At 44.2% G+C, this 12,324-nt stretch overlaps 1 non-coding gene across 1 annotated transcript; it reads right to left on the bottom strand.

The window, feature by feature from the left end:
- Nucleotides 1-4,616: 4,616 nt before the first annotated feature.
- LOC122124710 lies at nt 4,617-4,720 on the bottom strand. Its single transcript, XR_006150622.1, has one exon. It is a non-coding gene; the product is annotated as a U6 spliceosomal RNA (small nuclear RNA).
- Nucleotides 4,721-12,324: the final 7,604 nt, after the last annotated feature.

Genomic DNA, 12,324 nt, shown 5'->3' with positions numbered 1-12,324 from the left:
AAATGTCCATCACTGGTTCTACACATTAAATGGTGTGCGCCATCTCTACGCAGTTGACTTCCCTCAGTATTTCTGCATTCCAAAATACAATTATAAGTGAATTCTATCACAAGATATCCCGTGACCTGAGAGTATTCATTTGATTTCCAAATCAAACTGCCTTGCGTCCCTTCCCCTGGGGTTGATACACAGTGTGAGAGAAACTAATTTAACAGATGTGGAGGGGGAGGGGGAAGGAAGGATTCATCATGCATCAGCTAACAAGGCCTGAAAGAACTATGAACATGGCAAAAAGTTGAGACAGGAGAGAGGCCTGGCACTCGTTTCTTCCATTTGTATTGGGCATTCTGCACATTCTGGATTTCTACATCTTAACCATGTCCAAGCATTTTTTGTAATGTTGGTGGATTCAGTACACCTAGTGAAACAGGAGAAATAGATTCCCAACCATAAAGAGTGCGAAGGTTGAAAGGTTGTATTGTATTCATAAATTACTTTGTTAAATGGCAACTCTTTTGTACAACTACTCAAAGAATACACACACACACACACACACACACACACACACAAAATAAAGTTAAAAAAGAATCACTAAAGAATTGAAAAGCAATATGGATATAGTTTAAGCTACATCTCATATTTTTGAGATGCCAGATTCTATTATGGCCATTCAGTTCTTTATGGTGTAAAGTTGAAGGTTATTGAATTTTCAAATGAAGTTGTGATTTCTCTATATTTGGAAGAGTTTAAAGGAGCCAAATGGTAAATAATGTCAATAAAACCAGCTTACATTATCTTTTTCCTTGAGACATCTCGTACACTGAGTCTTCAACATGTTTCCTTATAAACTTTGAAGAAGAAAAAACAAGACAACTAGCCTTTTGCTTCCACACTCATTTCCACTATATTTCTCAGATCATCTTTCAGAGCCTACACCCAAAATAACTCTTCATCCTTATATTTAAATCAAGGTGCTCCTATTCTGTCACTTTTGAATCATTCACACTGGTAAACAGCTATTCAGATCACTAAACTTCATGGAAATCGAACTTCTTTTTTCCTCCTTGCTGTTGTTTTCTTACATTAAAAGCAAGACTTGGTGGTGAGCAAGAGTTAGGCCTATGATTTGACTAGTCATGCACCCAGAGCTCTGAACAGTCCAAGAAACATACAGAAGAAATGCAAGCAGGTAACTCTTGTGGAAGCCATTGACTTGCATGCCACAACCACCCTAAAGTCACCATGGAAAACAAACAAAACTAGCTTTGGGTATGGTAAACTGGAGTCCCTAAATATGTCCTTATTCTGATGTCTGGGATCTGTGAGTTTATTTCCTTCTTTGGCAAAAGAGGCTATGCAGATGGGTTTAGATTAAGGATGATGAGATCAGCAGATAACCCCGGTACCTAATGTGACCAGGAAGATCACTCAAGAGGGAGGGGGATGGGTGGTGTGATGTGGAAGCAAGTTTTGCAGATGCTTCACCCACCAATGGCTTTGAAGAGGGACAAAGCGGCGGGTCACAAACCAAGGAATCTGGACCACGTGGAGAAGCTGGGAAAAGCGAGGAGCATCTCAATGTCGTTCGGCTGACACATTTTAGACTTCTTATGCCTAGACTGGCTGTGTATTTGAAAGTGGTCATTTGTCACAGTGACCATGAGAAAGGAGCGCATGGGGCCATGCCGTGGAAGAGGCGGCATTTCCCTCCTGCTAGGTGGACAGTTCCACAAAGGATGTGATTCCCGAAGAGGCCGTCTGTCTCATGTGGTCTTTCCTGTCTTTCTCGGGATGTCCCCGTCATATCTTCCCTCCAAACCCACAGACCTGCCCCTGAATCTTTACCATTGACACCTCCCTCTCAACCACCTGCCCATTCAGGATTTCTCAGCTAAACATATTTATTCTTTTCAGATTCTTCCCAGCCAGAGACAAAGTGGTACCAGGTTATCCCCTACGCGATGCATTTGTGACATCAGACTTGAAGGAAGCAACGATCTACCTTGATCCTCTGATTACTAGGGGAGCTGACTTGGTGTGACACTTTATCTGCAATTGAAATAGAAATCTCTGCAGCCCATGCCTTTGTCAGGGAGATGCACTGGAGAATCGGGAGAATGTGTCAGGAACAGAAGAGAGGCAACAAAACAGACATATTAAATTTTCCCTATTGACAATTATCAAGGATTTCCTGAAATTCCAAACAATGTGCTTTTTATAACTGAGATCACCAAGGCTGTACTGTACCTGCACAGAACCAATTTGATGCATGGCAGAGTAGATCTGAATGAGTTCGTGCCATGTGGCCCTCACAAAGTCATCCTTTGTGATATTCTTGTGGTGGCAGAGCAGCTGAACATCTGGAGAGCTGCTAGCCTATCTCATTAGTACATGCTTCAGGCCTCTGGCAAATGAGACTTGGCTGGTTGAAGGAAATGCAAGAGCAAAGAAATGGATGGAAGCAGAGTGGTGAATGATCAGATGCAAAGACATGCGAAGGCTTTTGATGACTGGCTCCTTTCCAAAGACGGAAAGGTAGGTTCATATTCTACCCACAATTTCCTGCTGTGAGGATATGTTCTCCTTCCCATCCCACACATACAAAATAAACATATTGCCATTCAAAATTATGAGGTACAGCCAGGTGCCGGCGGCTCATGCCTATACTCCTACCTACTCAGGAGACTGAGATCTGAGGATGATGGTTCAAAGCCAACCTGGTCGGAAAAGTCCGTGAGACTCTTATCTCTAATTAGCCACTAAAGGCCAGAAGTGGAGTGGTGTCTCAAGTAGTAGAGGACTAACCTTGAGTACAAAAAGCTCAGGGTCAGCACCCAGGCCCAGAGTTCAACCCCCAGGATGGGCCGGTGGGGTGGGGGGAATAAGTACTAGGTACAATGGAGCTAGAAACACACCTTACACTTGGTAATTCATGTCTCAGCTCCCATGTGGGTATTACTGAGAACATTTTCTACCTGGTAGCTTCCTGTTCTAACTAATTACTCATGTTGATGAGGTATTACACTTAGTGCCATTACATGCATATGTGTCTTAGTCCGTTTGGGGTCAAGCCACTAAGTTTCAGAAGTATGCCAATCTTCTGATTTATAGATGGATCTGAAAGGAAGAAATACTTCCATTAGGTAATACTGAAGAAGAACTCGGAAGACTAGAATGTTACTCGGTTTGTAATTATTTCCCATGAAGCCCCACCTCACCATCATTCTGACCAACTTTCTTTCATTGCTTCCTGGACCCAACCTCCAGCACAACATCTTTGGGGGACAAATCAAATTGCAACCCATAAGAATATGCTAGTGAGCTGGGCGCCAGTGGCTCTTGCCTGTCATCCTAGCTACTCCGGAGGCTGAGATCTGAGGATCAAGGTTCAAAGCCAAGCATGGACAGGAACACTTGTGAGACCCTTATCTCCAATAAACCACCAGCAAACTGGAAGTGGTGCTGTGGCTCAAGTGGTAGAGTGCTCGCCTTGAGCTGAAGAACTGAGGGACAGCGCCCAAGCCCAGAGTTCAAGTCCCACAACCAACAAAAAAAAAATTAAAAGAAAAAGAATATGCTATTGAATTAGTTGCATAATCATTTAAAAACCCAGTACGTAGTAAATTTCACAGAATGTATTAGTCAGCTTGACTTATAGCTCTGTTTGTGGAGAAGGAAGGGAGAGAGAAGGGTAGGCAATGAAGGTAGAAGATGGTAGAGCACAGAATTCATTAATTCAATGTTTATTGAATAAGTCTTGTGTGTCAGGTGCTGTGGAGGTAAAGCTTGTGGTGTGGGCAGGTGACAGAAGCTGACATTTGTGCTGGCATTTGGGTGATGAGTCAGCGTGGGGTGATATATAGGGTTTGAAGGGAGCTACCTACCTCAGTGTAGATCACGAGAGGCGTTCAAAGGAAGTGGGGGTAGAAGTCAACATCCAGAAGACAGCGATTCACCTGAAGTGGTGGAAATTTGGATAGAAAGGATTCTGCCATGGTTAATTTTATATGTCAACTTGGCTAGATATTGGACCAGATACCTACTCCAACAAAATTTGTTTGTTTTTCTATGATGATATTTTCTTAGACAAGATTAGTGCTTATATTTAAGCGAGGTGCTGGTGGCTGGCTCCTGGAATCCTAGCTTCTCAGAGGATCCCACTTCAAAGCCAACCTTGGCAGGAAAGTCCATGAAACTCCTGTCTCCAATTAACAAGCCAAAAGCTGGAAGTGGCGCCATGGCTCAGGAAGGACCACACCTCACAGCAGCTGCTTCTTGGCATCGTTGGAGGCCACTGGGCCTCCTCCTGAAGAAGATTCTTCTTCAGGTGTGTGGGAGCAATGATGGCTACCAGCCCATCCTCTTCATCCACAATGGGCAACGCTGCAGAATTTCATTTACCTCCTTCAGTGTGGGAGCCACCACGAAGTCGTTCCTCTTCCAAAACACAGTCATGATGCCCACCAACAGACTTCCCACCCAGACTGGGCCTTCCAATCCAGACCTTGGACTCCAAAATATCCTGTACACGATCCTGAGGGCTGAGGACCACAGGGTCTGTGGTCTGGAAGGTCTGGTGAGAAAGGACATTGCAGCTCTTTTGGTCTAAGGTGTGGAAAAATATGGGATGCTTCACAAATGTGCATTGCTTCTTTGCACAGGGGCTAAGCTAATCTCTGTAACGTTCCAGTTTTAGTATATGTGCTGCCAAAGCGAGCACTATTTATAATGTTTAAGAACTCTTACTAATGTGTCACCTTACAAAATTAACATGTAAATCAGTAGACTTTGAATAAAGCAGATTAGTACCATAATATGAGGGCACCTAATCCAATCTCTTGATGCCTTCAGACCCAAACTGCCACTCTTCTCTTGATGCTGAAACTACTACAAGCCAACCTCCTAAAATCTCTCTCTCTCTCCCTCTCTCTCTCTGCATACACAGATGGTCCCTGACTTGTGAGCGCTCAACTTAGAAACTTTCAGCTTTGCAAAGGTGTCAAAGTGTAGCTATACAACAACTCTTCTATTTTTTCACTTTCAGTACAGTATTCAATGGGATACAGGAGATATTCCACACTTGCCCAAAACAGGCTTTGCGATTGTCAATTTGGCCTCACCTTAGGCTGATACGATTATAGTAGGTGCGGATAAGATTGGAGAGCTTGCTGTGATGTTTGATGGGTTTTTGTGCCTATGGACTTTGGATGTTTTCCAGGTTCATTGGGGCCATGATCGATGGAAGGACATCTGTACACATGTTACTGGTTCTGTTTCTGAGAGCCAGGCGAAAATAGACTCTAAGCAGAGTGCTCATCTGTTCCAGGACCTGGAAGGCACAAGAAGCCCACCAGATGGGATATGTAGACAAAGCCCAAGGCCCGTGCTGGGATGAGGGAGCCGCTGGGGTCGGGGAAGCTGCGTCTTAAGCTGCCAGGAAATCTGGCTTCACGTGAGAGCTGGGTAACTCCCGCTGTCTCGCACCTCCTCACTCTTTGCTGAGGGATAACATCACACTTCTCTGGGAACCAAGCCTCCGCCCCACTGTAGCCAAAGGACTTGCATAGAAGACATGTGTCTCCTCTTCTTCTCCCCGAGCATTGGTGCTTGTTTCTGGATTCGGGTGTATGACTCAGGACAGGCCAATTGGAGCTGTTCCTGGAAGTTTTCAACAAAGCTTCAGCCAATAGATGGGAGAATCAGCAGTCTTCCGCATGCGAGGATGAAGACCTAGATCCTGTGATCTGCCGCCTAGATCCCACCTGTGCGAAGACGTCAGGCTGATCAGAGAGAATGCAGTTGGTAGCCGAGGAAAGCATCACGGATAGAGAACCTCAGCCTTTGCACACCGGCTTCCATTTGGTCCTGAAGTCCGCCTGCGTCCCAGCTCATCCTGTTCTTTACTTATCCAACCCATTCTTAGATTCTTGGACTCTCAGATTCACCTTCTGCCTGCAGAAACTGGGTTTCTGTTTCTTGAGATCAAGGGTCAAGAACAACACAGAATGTCCTGGAAGGTTCGTGAAAATACAGATATGTGGGGAGTTTTGTTGTTTTGTTTTGTTGGTCGTGGGGCTTGAACTCTGGATCTGGGCACTGTCTCTCAGCTCTTCAGCTCAAGGCTAGCGCTCTACCACCTGAGCCACAGCACCACTTCTGGCTTTTTCTGCTTAGGTGGCTCTGAGGAATTGAACTCAGGGCCTCATGCATGCGAGGCAAGCACTCTACCATGGAGCCACCTTCCCAGCCCCCAGATATGTGTTTTGGGCAGTTGCCTTTGGTTTAGGAAATCAGTGGAACGGGAGACACAGGGGGGATTGTAGCTTTCCAGCAAGCCAGACAAGAAAGCAATGACTTGTATTAGGAAAGTGACAGTACTTAGCACCTGAGAACATGAAATACTCCTGCACCTAGTGTGGACAGAAGCCCTGCAGGCACCAGGTAGTTGGCAGTGGTCTTAATATAGTACAAGGATGAAACAACAAACAATACAGACCTAATTCTTGAACGCAAATAGTATGACAATCGAGTGGAAAATGTGTGTGCTGTTTTAGATTGGATGAGCTGAGCAGAGACCCAAGAGAAGAGGAAGAGTAAGTCATCCACTACGTGCAAGGCAGGCTTCTTCTCTGTCTCTCTCTGTCCTTCCCCTTCCCTCCCTCCCTCCCTCCCTCCCTCCCTCCCTCCTTCTTTCTTCATCTCTGCCTCTGTCTCTGTCCCTCTTTCCTCTCTCTCTCTGTCCCTCTGTCTCTCTCTGTCTCTCTCTGTCTCTGTCTCTGTCTCTGTCTCTCTGTCTGTTCTCTCTCTCTCTCAGTGCTGGTCCTAGGGTTTGAACTCAGGGGCTGGGTGCTGTCCCTGAGCTTCTTTTGCTCAAGGCCAGTGCTCTACCACTTGAGCCATTGCGCCACTCCTGACTTTTTCTGAGTTGTTTATTGGAGATAAGAGTCTCGTGGACTTTTTTGCTTGGGCTGGCTTTGAACCATGGTCCTCAGGTCTCAGCCTCCTGAGTAGCTAGGATGACAGGTGTGAGCCACCGGCGCTCAGCGTTGTCTTCTCTTTGGACATAGCAAGTTTGAGATGTTGATTAGACAGCCCATTGACAATCGGTAAAGTGAAATACAAGATACAAATATTGAAGTTCAGGAGACAGATCTGGTGAGACAGAAATTGGAGATTCATCAGCAAATCTAGGCTCCAAAGTGCCTTCAAACTGAATAAAAGCTAATTAAGGAATGAGAAGACCAGAAAAGAGGACCAAAATCTGGTCACAGGAGCCTGAAGGTTTTAGAGATGAAATAGAAGAGGCTTGGCTCTGCCTCTCCACTGGAGAGAGCCTGAGAAAGATACTAAACAGAGTTGATTTATGGGGAAAAGATGGTTGAAAGTAAGGCCAAGCCACAGAAGCCAGCTCGTTAGACTTCAACGCCTCCAGTGGCACTGAGGTGTAAAGATTTACTAGGATCTCTTCGCAGCAGACAGATGCAGATACCTAGTATATATTTATATATTTTTTTAAAGTAGGCCAATGTGAAAAGAGAAAGAAAAGACCAAGGGAGAGCTTTCAGAAGAACATGCAACTGTCTCTTAATAGTTATGGAGGCTTGAACGTCCCTAAATCCAAGACTGCTCAAGTCCTGTACAGAATAATACACCATGATATTTTCATACAACCTCTGCATATCTTCCACACGTTTAAAATCATCCTCTAGCTCGCTCATCCTAACTAGTTTGTTGTGGTGCTGTTTAAGGAATCATGACAAAGAGAAAGAGTCAGTTGTACATGTGCAGAACAATTTATTGTAATCTTTCCAGTTCACAGCTATGGAGCTAATATATACAGAGTGGGTTGTGCATTAAATATAGTGGTCAGAAAATGAGAAGAAATCAGTGTAGAGTCCAGGAAAGTATGACTATAAAAAAGTGATATACATTGAGATTTAAAGTAGGCAGAGATGCTATGCTTCAACCCTGTGGCTAGGTTGAGAAAATCTGGTGTTATAAGATGGTAGGTTGTAAGTTTAGCTCCTCTATTTAATAATGATACATCTGTCTGAACCACTGGTCACCCCTCCATCCACCCTTCCACCCCTCCCCCCTCCCCCACCCCGAGAACACCTGTTTAAAAATCCTTCCACTGAATCTTCAAGCCTAGGAGGAAACCCACCGGCAGCCAGGCCTAGGGAGTCAGGCCTCTGGCTCTTCTACACTGAGTGTCTCTGCCATCTGGTGGCCATAGGTGGGAACTACACAGAATAATGTAACGTAGTTGTCTGGCCTGGACCCATCAAGTCAGGATGCTCTACTTCTCTTTACATTCTAATGTCCTGGGCAGGGAAGGTGGCTCAGTGGTAGAGTGCTTGCCTCGCATACATGAGGCCCTGGGTTTGAGCCCTCTGTTAGTGGTGGCTGTTACTATAGAAAAAGTTACTGTTACTATAGAATAAATGATTCAAAGTGTGAGAATTATTTTTCTTGAGACTAAGTAAAAGCTCATCACATCTTTGGTTTATGATAAGAGAGAGATGTTGAAATTTTAGGGAGGCTCAGATATGCAGAAGAATCTAAAGGAAAAGATGGAAATGTAACTTGGTATTTATGTTCAGCATAATTTTGAGATTGTGTGTGTGTGTGTGTGTGTTGGTCCTGAGGCTTGAACTCGGGACCTGGATACTGTCCCTGAGTTTATTTTTGCTCAAGGCTTGTTCTACCACTTGAGCCACAGCTCCACTTTTGGCATTTTGCTGGCTAATTAGAGATGTGAGTCCCAAGGACTTTCTTGCCTGGGTTGGCTTCAAACAGTGATCCAGAGACCTCAGCCTCCTGAGTAAGATTATAGGCAGGAACCACCAGCACCTGGTTAAAAGAAGTTCTCTTTTTTGTAGTAAAAGAAACAAAAGTCCTCTTGGGACTGGCTTGTTTCACTTAACATAATGTCTTCCAGGTTCAACAAACTACCACATGCCAAATCTTCCTTCCCATTGAAAGTTGAATCATATCTTCTTGTAGTTATCTACGCATGAAGGGGCTGGGGGTTTGGTTCAGGGGTAGGTCACTTGCCTAGCTGGCATGAGGCCCTGAGCTCAAACACACCATGGTCAATGGGGGAAAGTGGAAACCATTGCATCTTGAGTGAAGAATGAGACAGGGTATCCAGAGCTCCTGAACAAGCATCCTCTTTTGACATTGCCGCTTCTGCTCTGGTCCTGGCCTGGTTTCTAGGTGAGGGGAGCTTCTTTCCCTCAGGAAGAAGAGCTGTGGCCTCTACCCACTACGGGGCGGCAGGGGGGGGGGGAGGGAAAGCCGGGGACAGAGCAAGGAGGCAGACCAAATACCCAAGGGAAAGGCAGAAATGATCCTTATTCACAGATGATGTGAATCTACATTTAAAAGACCTTGAACCCCACTAAAAATAAAATACTCTTTGATCTTGATAAACACCATTTATCAAGTAAGTAGTAGAATTTGTTTCTAAGAATAAAAAATAAATGTCTAAAAAAATCAGCAGTTTTTCTATATGCCAACAATGAACAACTGAGAAAGGAATCAGAAAACGAATCTCATTCACAAGCGTACCAAAGAGTTCAATATTTAGAAATAAACCAAACGAAGAAGTTGAAAAACTCTTCAATAAAAAAATATAGTGCATTAAAGAAAGAAATTAAGGGACATACTAGCAAATGGAAGGAGCCCTCAAGTAAATTTGATATTGTGAAGATCCGTATTGTAATGAGCAATGTACAAATTCATTACAATCGCCATCAAAATCTTAGTGTCATCCATCACAGAAATAGAAACTTCAATCTTAAAATTGCTTTGGAAACATAAAAGATCCCAAGTATTCAAAGTAATCCTGAGCAAAAGGAGTAAAACTGAATTTAGCACAATACCTGAATTGAAATTATACTACAGAGCCATAGTAACAAAATCAGCATGGTATTGGCACAGAAACAGATACATGGACGAAAGGAATAGTAGATCCAGACAATAAGCTCATACAGCTGCAGCTATTCGAGTTTTCTCTTTTCTTTTTTGTTGGTCATGGGCTTGAACTCAGAGCCTGGGCACTGTCCCTGGGCTCTTCTGCTTGAGCTTAGAGCTCTACCACTTTGAGCCACAGTGCTACTTCCAGTTTTCTGGTAGCTAATTGGAGACAAGAGTTCCACAGACTTCCTGCCAGGGCTGGCTTTGAACTGTGATCCTCAGTTCTCAGACTCCTGAGTAGCTAGGATTACAGGAATGACCCCGCAGTACCTGCCTGGTATAAGCTATCTGATTTTTTTTTTTTTACAAAGGCACCAAAAACTTAGATTGAGAGAGCAAAGGCTTCTCAACAAATGGGTTGTGAAAACTGGATATCCACATGTAGAAGACTGCTTGTAAAACAGAACAGTGTCTGCTTGGTAAGATTGTAATTACTATATTACTATTACATTGTATTACTATTATTCCTGAGCCCCTGAGGTCACTTGAATAGATTGTTTGAACCTGGCTCAATTTAGAGTCTACTATGGGGTACAAGAGGTGGGATCAGGTGTTAACTAGAAAGGAATTAATGGGTTAATTCATGAATGAATGGGTTAATGGTCTTTGTTTTGTTTGTTTCAGTTCCAGTACTTGAACTCAGGAACCTAGCACTCATTCAGCGTGTTTGTTCATCACTTGAGTCATGTCTCCAGCTGTGTTTTATGCTGGTTATTTTGGGAAGAGATGGAGGAACGCAGACTTTTCCTCCTGGGCTAGCTTCTAAGCATGATCTTAGCTTCCTTAATAATGAGGATTACAGTTGCTAGCACTGTAATTAGCACCCAGTTAATGGGTACTTCACCTTGGGTCTGCTGGGGAAGAGAGAGGACTGTCATCCAGGAGTCTGTCACAAAATGCTACCTCTCCACCTCAGGCCTGAATGGTGAGCCAAATATACCTCTGTCCTTTGTAAGATACCAAGTCTGGAGTATTGCATTCCTAGGAACAGGAAACAGATCCTGACAGCCGCTAGGGCCAGCTGAACTTTTGCTGCATATAACAATTCACAAAGTAACACACACACACACACACACACACACACACACACACACACACACACACACACCACACACACAATATGCTGACCTCTTTCTGTCCATCAAGCCACAGAGTTCACTCATAGCTCAAGAATTCCACTCTTCTGTTTTCATCTTCTTCCTTCAGATCTTCTCAAAATGAGTCTGTTAGCTGGTGGATTAGTTGGCTGCTTGCTTGGTTGGTTGTTTCATTGGTTAGTTGGTTCGTTCTCTGGCTGGCTGGTTGGTCTTGGTCCCTGTGGCTTCCAGTCAAGTATCTATCCCAGGGACTTTGTTTACAGTCGGTTGCCCCTACTTGCTCTCTATCCCATGACCTCCTTTTATTTTTTTCTCACTGTATTTATCATCATCTAAAGTGGTTGTATTCCCTTACTTCCCTGAACGATTTGCTCTGAAGTCAAACACCCTGGGTGTTTATTCATGGCTCTTCCCGGTGTCAGGGCGTGTCTGGACTGTGGGAAGTACTCACTAAACATTTGCATCTAAGGGGTTGCACCTAGCATCCATAAAAGTCAGAAACCACTGCTAGTGAGGTAACCCCCAAGGGACACCACATGGAGTGAGTCGAAGGAGGAGCAAAGAATGTGCCACAAACTGAAGCTTTCCTGGTGATCACATGTGGGGGCGGGGGGGGGGGGGGGCCTGGCTATGGGATTAGGGTTCTCTCTCACCCCAGCAAGAAGGTGTATTTTATCACTGGCTGTTTACAACCATTAGCATGTGGTGCCAATAACAAGCAGACTGACTTGTAGTCAGCCTTATCATTGCTATTCAATTATTTACAGATGACACAGATTAGGAAGTACATTTTCCTAGATCACTACATTAAAAACAAAACATTCCCTGGCCTTTGATAACTAAAAGATTGACTTCTCCTGAGCCTTAAAATTTTTTTTTTTCCTTGCTGGTAATGAGGCTTGAATTCAGTCAGAATCTGGGCACTGTTTTCTGACCTTTTTCAATCAAGGCTGGTGCTCTATCACTTGAGCCACAGCTCCACTTCTGGCTTGTGTGAGGTTACCTGAAGATTAAGAATCTCTCAGACTTTTTTTTTTGCCCAGACTGGCTTCCAATCTCCATCCTCCGACCTGAGCCATATACATCAAGATCCTGGAACTGGCATTTTGCCAGTGAGGTGCAGCATGAATAACACTGTGATGTAGTTCTTACTCAATTACTCTGGTGGGGGAAAAAGCAACATTAGGACAAGTCTCCAGGAAGCCGGGTTGTATGCTGCCCAGCTTTGGCTATTTAAAAAAAGCAT

The sequence above is a fragment of the Dipodomys spectabilis genome, unplaced genomic scaffold (assembly GCF_019054845.1).
Source record: "Dipodomys spectabilis isolate Male_0828 unplaced genomic scaffold, ASM1905484v1 ptg000241l, whole genome shotgun sequence".
NCBI lineage: Eukaryota > Metazoa > Chordata > Mammalia > Rodentia > Heteromyidae > Dipodomys > Dipodomys spectabilis.
Note: the sequence above shows the minus strand (reverse complement) of the source record. Positions and strands in the feature narration are given on the sequence as shown.